The following is an 8,981-nucleotide window of genomic DNA, read 5'->3' on the forward strand; positions in this document are numbered from 1 at the left end:
TGAAGTTTCTCGTGAAGCTGTGAGAAAAGCTCATGAGGATGTCGACCCAAGTTTAGAGGGAGAGGCTGTGTTAGACTTAGCAGTTTCTTTTGATGGTTCATGGCCTAAACGTGGGCACACATCATTAGTTGGCTTTGGGGCTGTCATTGATATATTTACTGGTTTGGTTATTGACTATGAAATTTTATCTAAGTACTGCCACATGTGTTCCCTGCATGCAAATCAATTAGGTGAAGACAGTGCCGAGTATGTTGAGTGGTTTGAACAGCACATTATCTCTGGTGACTGTGGCAAAAATTATGATGGATCATCTCCGGCTATGGAGAAAGAAGTAGCTGAAATATTGTGGAAAAGATCTGAAGAGGAATGCAAAATGCGTTATACTGTCATGCTGTCTGATGGAGATGGTAAAACATTTGACCACCTCCAAAGCTTAGATATATACAATGGCATCACTTTGGTTAAAGAAGAGTGTACTAATCATGTTGAGAAAAGACTAGGTACTGCTTTAAGAAATGTGGTAGATACAGAAAAAAAGAGAGGTGTAACATTAGGAGGTAGGGGACCAGGCACTTTGAAAGCAGACACCATCGATAAGTTGCAAAAGTATTATCGTTTAGCCATACAGAAAAATGCACCTGATGTTCCAAAAATGAAGAAAGCTGTAATGGCCACGATTTACCATGTAAGTTCTACTGACTCCAAACCCAACCATAACTTTTGTCCTCAAGGTAAAAATAGCTGGTGTTTCTATAATAAGGCAAAGGCAGAAAAAAGACAACCCAAAAGCCATACTGCCATGTCACTAGTTATAACAAAGCAGGTATTTGATAAAATTCTCCCCTCATATCAACGGCTTGCAAATGAAGAATTGTTGGAACGGTGTGCAAGGGTTGGTACACAAAATTCCAATGAATCACTCCATCATGTCATTTGGAATAGATGCCCAAAGACCTTGTTTTTCTCCCTCAAAAGATACCAGCTTGGAATCACTTTGGGGGTTGGAGAATTTAATATGGGGTGCAAGACCATTTTGGAAATGAAAGCTGATCTCAGAAATGAGGAAGTAACAGAAGCTGCTATGAAAATTGCGGAAAGAAAAGACAAGAAGAGACTGAGGAAAAGTGAGGAGCAGGACCAGGTGGTGGCCAAAAGAGCAAGAAAGAAGTCAAACAAGAAGAAAAAAAACAAAGAAGCTGCTAAGAAGAAAAAAGAAGGAGTCACTTATGCCCCAGGAGGATTTTAGATTTTTTAGATTTTTAAAATTTTTCAATTGTTCCATCCATATGGTATTACCCTCATGACCAGTTTGAAAAAAAAATATTTTAATGTCAGTTTTGTAACTTTTAGAATAAGAAAAGATTTTGTATGCATTTTTGCCCTATACATTGAATAAATCACTGTGGATTCAAAGAAAAATGAATTGGAATCTTTAAACCAGTTTATCTCAAAACACTAGTTTTCCGATTTCAAAATGTTCCATGCGTTATAGTTTTATAGCTACATTGTTCCCCCGCATAGCTGTGACTCTTTGTATGTTAGTCTACACTTCCAAGGTCTGATTTTATTTTTAAATGAAGTAGAATGATTATTTTTTACTGTGGATTTAGGAATATAGTGGTATTTTTAGAATTGTGAAAAAGTAGAAAAATGTAAAATTCTTGAATAATGATCAGAGAGGTATAGACACAATATGAGACCTTGAAGTTGTAGAGTAGAACCATCTGATCAAAAAAATCTTACACCCAAATTTTTACGTCAAAATTTGAGACGCATGGAACATTTTTCCAAGGGGTCTACAAGTCGAACAAGTAATACAAAAAAACTTGAGGTGTTGCCCATACCAGGCTTCCATATTTTTTTTTTAATGTTTCAAAAGGTACCAATAAAGGAAATATTTTTGATTTTTTTTTCATCTTACCCCTTAAGGGTGTTGGCCATTTCACTAGGGTCCTACCTTAAGTGAAATGATAGGACGGAATAGGCATATTGGAAAGATCTTCAATTTCCTTACGACCCCCTCTTAGTATAGGCAGATGCCTAAGAGCGACGCGACGCTACGTGGCCAAATGCGAGGCTATAGGCGTAGTGTTAGAGGTGCACCCCCACGGTCAACGTACTGTCTTGAGCGCGGGGTGCACGCATAAAAGCCTGTTTGCTAAAATAGCAAACTTCAGGTTCTTCCGTTTTTCTGTTGCAGCAAACACATTTTTGTTTTCGCTGTTTTAGCAAAAGGTTTCGCTGTTTCAGCAAACAGTTTGCTAAAACAACAAAACCTTTTGCTATCTCTGCTAAATGTTTTGCTGTGACCATAGCGACTACGTCTTTTCTCCTCTATGATCACAGCAAAACATTCAGCATATAGCGAACAGGCTTTTTTGCGTGTGTGGATGTATCCCCTCCTAGCCGATCATCAGGTGCGATAGATGTAGCCCCTCTGCTCTCCCTATTAAAAAGGACTCTTATTCGTCGCTCACCTGAAATGTGATCGATCATCTTTGCGGTGAATTTTGCAATAAATCGTACATATTGCATTCAGTTTTTAGAACTTAAGCAGTATTTTTACTTTTTGAGTATGGAGTTTGTAATACGAAAAACTTTTTTCTGGAGAGTTTGAAAGTACCTGTCCTGTTTATGTCTTAGAGATCTCCGCGGCTGCACGGTCCGAGTCTGCCACAGCACCAATTCCCTAGACAGCAAATATTGCAGCCTGTGGGATAGGCAACTAAACCACACGGATTCTGTTGACGTCCTCAAACAGAGTATAATAACAGCAGCAGCCAAGTACGGCAATTTTCAAGCAAAGTGGTCAGATGATACTACCTCACTATTTAATAAGTTTACCAACGGCAGTTTTTCAGGTGATTGCTTTTGTCTCAAAATGTAACTAAGCACATACAGCCATCTCGTATACAAGGGAGAGGACGAAGATTCTATACTGTACTGTCGAAGAGAATTGTTTACATATTGACGATATCTAGGTCAAACTAAACCAAAACGTAACCGAAACCAACTAAAAAAGCCCCATTGTTTGCATGAGAAAACGTGTTGTATTATAGGTAGATATATCTTTCATTGATGTAGCAAAAACGTTTGCCAACTGATGCTGTGTCTCGTCATGTCTTTAATTTTTGTTTTATTACGCATTGTTGTCAGGAGATCAATTCTGACTTTTTAATAAGAAAGGTGACAAAGGTAGTTTCATAAGTGGGCCATTTCTTTTCGACGAAATTGCCTTTGCTCGTTTGCCCTGTTTTTAAGAAAAGAAAGATACTGTTGCAAAGTGGATTCGTCTTTCGTCCTTTTAGTTTAATCGTGTTGGTATTGCATCAAGTACAAGGCATGCAAGATAAATTTTGACTGGCCCGAAAACAGAACTGACCTTGGGTTACCTCCAGTACAAAATAAACTTGCAGCAAGGGAAACTTTTTTTTTTACCCAGAAGCTATTTATCTTGATGCACTCCTTTAGATACAAAGCAATATAAAATACTTATTGAGTCGGAATTAGTGAAAAGTATATATCAGGGCTGAAAGTGATACACCGGATGTCCAAAACGGATGCAGCTAATGGACCCCAAAAATAATGTGAAATGTGAGCCGTAGCCTAAGCCTCTCCCTGCGTGGTTTGTACTAGCACGCGATTGCGAGCGTAGAGAACGAGAAATCAAAATCTGATCCAAAATAAGTTCATTTGCTTTAAGAAAACCCTCTTAATTACTTTGGATTATTAATATCCTTATAGATTATTCTTTCCCCCCAAGAGGGAGAATACCAATTCCTATAGAGATATTATCATTCTTCTTCCGTGAAAAGGGTAATTGTAATATTATAAAGCATGGTTGGTCCAGTGAATTATTATTACTCTGAGTAATAACGAACAGTCCGCTCTGTTTATTTAAGCCAATTTTTCCCCGTTACCCTTGCAATGTCACCGGTCCAGCCACTTAGGAATGTATGGTGTGGCTTTGGTCATACTGGAAAAACAAAAGTAGGACAAATGCCGGTCTAGGGATGTTACATATCAATGTCTTCGTGCAAGCTCAAAAGTCTCGAAGTCATAAAAATTTAGCACCGTTGGGCAGGTTCTATGCCATTCCGTACCAATTTTTTTTCCAGTGAATTAACTGAATCCTTTAAATTTCTTTTAGGAAGCCTGGGGCGCCTCCAACGCGGTGAATGTGACTTTGCTGTGGGAATGTTTGGACTCTTGCCGACTAGAATCCAATACCTACAACCCACTTGCACTGTCGTCGAGGTATGTCGCGGCGCTTCTTTTGTTCGCAGCCGTTGTAGCCTTTGGGCTCAACTGGGACACTATAGAACCTTCTTCTAGACAGTGTCACAGGAACCGCGTCCGCAGCACTGTGGCCTCACATTCAATAAACAGGGAACTGTTTGCCGAGAACATGCTGTAACACCCAAGTTGCCCCCGGTCTGCCCTCACAGGTTTAGCACTCCTACGTGACCCTTTTTCACATTGTAGTGTAGCGAGAACTATGTGACTCAGTATTCTAATAGATGTATAACGTCACAGTCTTTTACTGCGACCTCACAGTGTTTGATTAGGAGTGTATTCGGGGGAGTAAGGAGGAATGTGGTGCATAGCAATAAGCCACTTACTCTGAACTGTTGTGGACAGCGAAGCTATCGAGAACACGATTGTTCTAGCAAGTAAGATAGTGCTGGGGTACTCGGAGTAAAGTGTGAAGACCAGAGACACCTCCCCCCACTGAGAGACGAGGCAACGGTGTGGTTCAGGTCGTATTTGTTACAAAAACTCCATCTAGCACCTGGTTACATTAAAATAAACGAAAATTTCTCGAGAACAGTTACTAGACTTATTTCGGATATAAACCAACACGCTGTCGCTTAAATTAATCAGTTTTGTAGAGATATTCATAGTAAGTTCCCTTGGCAATTGAAAATTATTGTTCCGAGACCTGTGAGCTTGTGTAAAGAGAGGATACGGACCGAAATTGGTTTAGTCGCTCCAAAAATTAACAGAACTCATTCATATGTCAAATAACGATAAAATCCCCAGCAGTCGAAGTAACGTACTGTATTTGATAGGTGACGCAGGAGATACACATTCGTTGCCAAGGTAACCAACGTAAACGCGGCCACCTGTCTACCATACTCGCAAGGCTGTGGCTATCCGGATTAGAGGCCTTGCTGGTCTTGGCGGCTGTCACGACGATCATCGCCAAGGTCCTCGTGGCACGCTACTCGTTGTCCTCACCGAGAACCTCATCGTGGTGGACTGCCGCTATTTCTAGGTTCGATCGCGAACCACCGCGATTTTCTTAACGGTTTTTCCGTTTGTACGTTCGTTATGGACTTTTTCGTTCAACAATGAATGTTTACTTGCGCAGTGTGTAAATTTAAGATTTTGTTCAGAACACTCTCAGCCCGTTAAAGACATTTTGCAAATAGACAAGGAACAAGGTTCATACAGGAGTAATACGGGTGTATGTCATCCCCCACTTTTTTAAAACACCTAATTTAATTGACAACTTGTTACTCAGACTTAAATTACGTAAAATCCTTCATAAAGAATGTATTGCAATGAATCTTTTGCAATGAATCTTTGCATCAACATATTTGATTTAACAAACAAGTACACCATGTAAGACTTGTCTCAAACCACTAGAAACAGATTTTTAAGAAATATACTTGCCAAGTCAGAAAATTATTCGGTTGAATTGCGAGTAATACTCACAAATTTTGTGAGTAATGCTGATGGTTTTGTCAGGAACTACCTAAAAGCAGCATCGTAAGCACTTCCAAATGAAATAATCAGTATTACTTACAAAGTTCGAGCTGACCCGAGACCGCAGTATACTGACTCATCCGACCGGGGTCCGATCTTAGCTGACGTGTGCATGACCTACGACTGAACGAGTTGAAAGTAGCCAATCTTGGAGCGCATCGAGCCGACTTGGCGCTGACAGCGAATCAGTTTACATCAGCAAACTATCAGTTCACCTGACGCCAACTGCATGAACCTGACTGAATCAGCCAAATACCAGTACTCAGTTTGACTCAGTACCCTAAATCGACTGCGGGAAGCTGTACAGCTACTGAGTCACTCTCAGTTTCTCCATTCAGTTAGCGTCAGTCGCAGTTCAGCTTCTGCTTTGAATGCCTTTGGCTGGACGTCAGCTGAGTGGACCTCAGTAGCCACGACTCAGCAAACAGCAGTTCGATTCAGTACAGCTGATCAATGGACTGAACCGCTATCCAGCTCCCCGAATCAGGTGTTAGTCAGTTCTACTCAGTAACAAAAATGTACTGCGGAAAGCTTACCGTTGCTTGTCTCCTGAGTCACGCTGAGTTTCTCAATGCAGCCAGCGTCAGGTCCGCTCAGTACTACATCAGTTACCCGTTCAGTTACTATCAGTTACCTCAGAAAATGGTCAGCGCAACGCAGCTGACGTTCAGTCTTATTTAAATTACGAGTTCAGTTACTCTCAGTTTAGTCAGTAATTGTACACGTGAGCGTAAAGACGTCAGTCTCAGGTTGGCTTTGAGGTTGGTAAAGTCAGTTGATAGCTTGATCAGCTTCGGGACAGCGTAGAGAAGTTTAGTTTCAGTTAACGTCAGCTCCAGGCAGCTGTACATCATTAAAATATCAGTTAACCGCAGCCTCGGATCTGCTCATTTTTTTTTTTTTGCACAGGTGAGTATTACTTGCAACTTTGAGAGTATTAATACTGTATAAATGAGTTCATTGCCTGCTTGCAAAATGTAGTTTACGGGCTGAGATTTCACGATTCTTTGAGGACCACGGCCACTGTCAAAAATGGCAACTGGTAATCACTACAGAATAATGGTCTGATATTTTGTTCCAGTATGATGGTGAAGTTTTGTCCCGCAAATACTAGTCGAACGGATTTTGACCGTAGTATGAAAGTAGGAGAAGTATACACACCAAGGGAAGTGCGTGGCCTCTGAAATCAACGATATTGGGCTAAAATGTTCACAAAGGCAGTCCAGAAACATTATTTCTGGCCCTACTCCCCTTGCTTACGCGACAACCCTCGTCGAAGGGGTTCAACTTCTCGCGCGTCTGTTTTATATTTTCCAATAATTTTCGAACTATTTCCCGTGTCGACGTGGTTGCCTCGGCGCGGCCTCTGAAGCCAATTTTCATGTACTTTCCGTTTTTAGGCCCCGTAGAGGACAATTGCTCGGGTGTTGCTGGTGCCTTTTCAGCTTTCATCCTCAATTAGTCTCGTGGCAGCCTCTAGATCCGTCCAAGCAATTCCATTAAATTTTTAATGAAAAATCAAGCGGAAAATTAGAAAACCTTTTCTTTAAGCTTAATATCCCAATGTCAATCTGACAGTACATTTTCGAGAAAATTTTGCTCAAGCGTCAAAAATTTGAAGAAAACCGTCGATCCGACAACAATGGGCCGCAAACTTTCGTTTGTCTTTTTCGATCCTACTGCCGTTCCTGTTAGTTTAAGGCGTAAATGGATTGAATTCAAACTTGAAGAGTAGGAAACCAGCTTTCCCTGACGTTTTTTTTTTTTTCAGATAATATTTCAGTGACAAACGGCAACGGTTCGAAAATCAAACCATTTTTTGACGTTGTGCCGTGTTGCGCATTTTTCGTGCCTCGGTTCTCTCCTGTTCATTTAAAATGGGAAATGGAAGCGAGCCGAATAAAGAACAAACGTACAAGCGTTTGTTGGTGAAAACCCACCATTTGAAATGGCGATAACGACGATCTTTTGCCTCAAATACTTCGTTTTTTGTTGTTTTTTGAAATTCTTGTGTCAAAAATAGGTCTGCCATGGACACTTGGTCACAACTAGTTGAGGTAACGATGCCTCCAGCTCAGGGGGTGCTCCCATCTACTCAGAGCGGGCGGTACGTGTCAGCTGCCTGGCTCATCTTTGCGCTCAACGTCAACGTGGCTGTCAAGGCCCTGCTGTCAGCAGAGATGGCAGATGCAACATTCCCAGCTCCATCGCTGGAGGTACAAGGACCGGAGTCGAACGAACGTTATTAATATGATAAAATGACGATAAGACCAGGACCATGTAAATTTCATTGGTTTAATACATTTTGGGTTATTATGACAAATCGCTCTTCCCAGTATGATAACCACAAAGAATAAGTTTTATCGTTTTTCGTTTCAATTTACCGATAAAGTACATTGAATATGCTCTGAAACCTCCAGGAACTTCAAAATGACCCTGGCTTCAGCATCGGGGTCTGGTCAGCGCTTCAAGAAGTGGCATTGCTAGAGATGGGCATCACTGAAAACCATTTTACGCAATGCGAGGGTCGAGAAGGAGTTCGTGATTGTGAGAAACGGTTCCACGCAGAAGATCGGTTCGGCGTAATAAGGGGCCGGGAAGTGACCGTGACTTTTAAGGTAAAGAAACTTCAGCTTACCCAATCCATGCATCATTGTTCAAAGTTATTCCTTACAGATTAACAGAGTTGCGACCTGTCCCTCATTTTCGCTGAGCGAAGCTCAGTCCAAGTTGCTGAGGGGTCAGGCGTTGTCTCGGTCGTGAGTCTGTCTGTCTGTCCGTGTCTGCGTTCCTCTTTTTCTCCAAAACGGCTGCACCTATGACGAAATGCGAGTTTGCCTTATCATCTATAATTTAGGGGAGACCCAGTCTCCCCTTTTCGTTTGCTACGGACTACTCACTAAAAAGTTCCAGACCCAAATCACTCCTATTGGTGCGAGTTTCACACTATTGATGTGCGAAAACACACCACTCCCAGAAGTGCTAATTTCACACTACACAGTGCGAAGGGTTCGGTCACTCGCACTCCACGGTGTGCTCGTTCCAGTGCTCCACTTCACGACTTTCTTCCTCTCTAACAAGTTACCAAATTGTCGGATTGTCAAATCGAGTGTGATATATTTAGTTTTAGAGTTGCAAAAATCGTTCTACGAAGTTTCGCGAGTGTCCGGTGAAAAGAAACGAAAGTGATATTTCGAATGGTTTACGTG

At 41.4% G+C, this 8,981-nt stretch overlaps 1 long non-coding RNA gene across 1 annotated transcript; it reads left to right on the forward strand.

Moving 5' to 3' along the window:
• The first annotated feature begins 2,864 nt into the window (after window positions 1–2,864).
• On the forward strand, window positions 2,865–5,512 carry LOC127751303 (uncharacterized). Its single transcript, XR_008012070.1, has 3 exons — window positions 2,865–3,059; window positions 4,151–4,257; window positions 5,073–5,512. It is a non-coding gene; the product is annotated as an uncharacterized LOC127751303 (long non-coding RNA).
• The last annotated feature ends 3,469 nt before the right edge of the window (window positions 5,513–8,981 follow it).

Source organism: Frankliniella occidentalis, unplaced genomic scaffold, assembly GCF_000697945.3.
Source record: "Frankliniella occidentalis isolate FOCC.00 unplaced genomic scaffold, Focc_3.1 Scaffold418, whole genome shotgun sequence".
NCBI classification, from domain to species: Eukaryota; Metazoa; Arthropoda; class Insecta; order Thysanoptera; family Thripidae; genus Frankliniella; species Frankliniella occidentalis.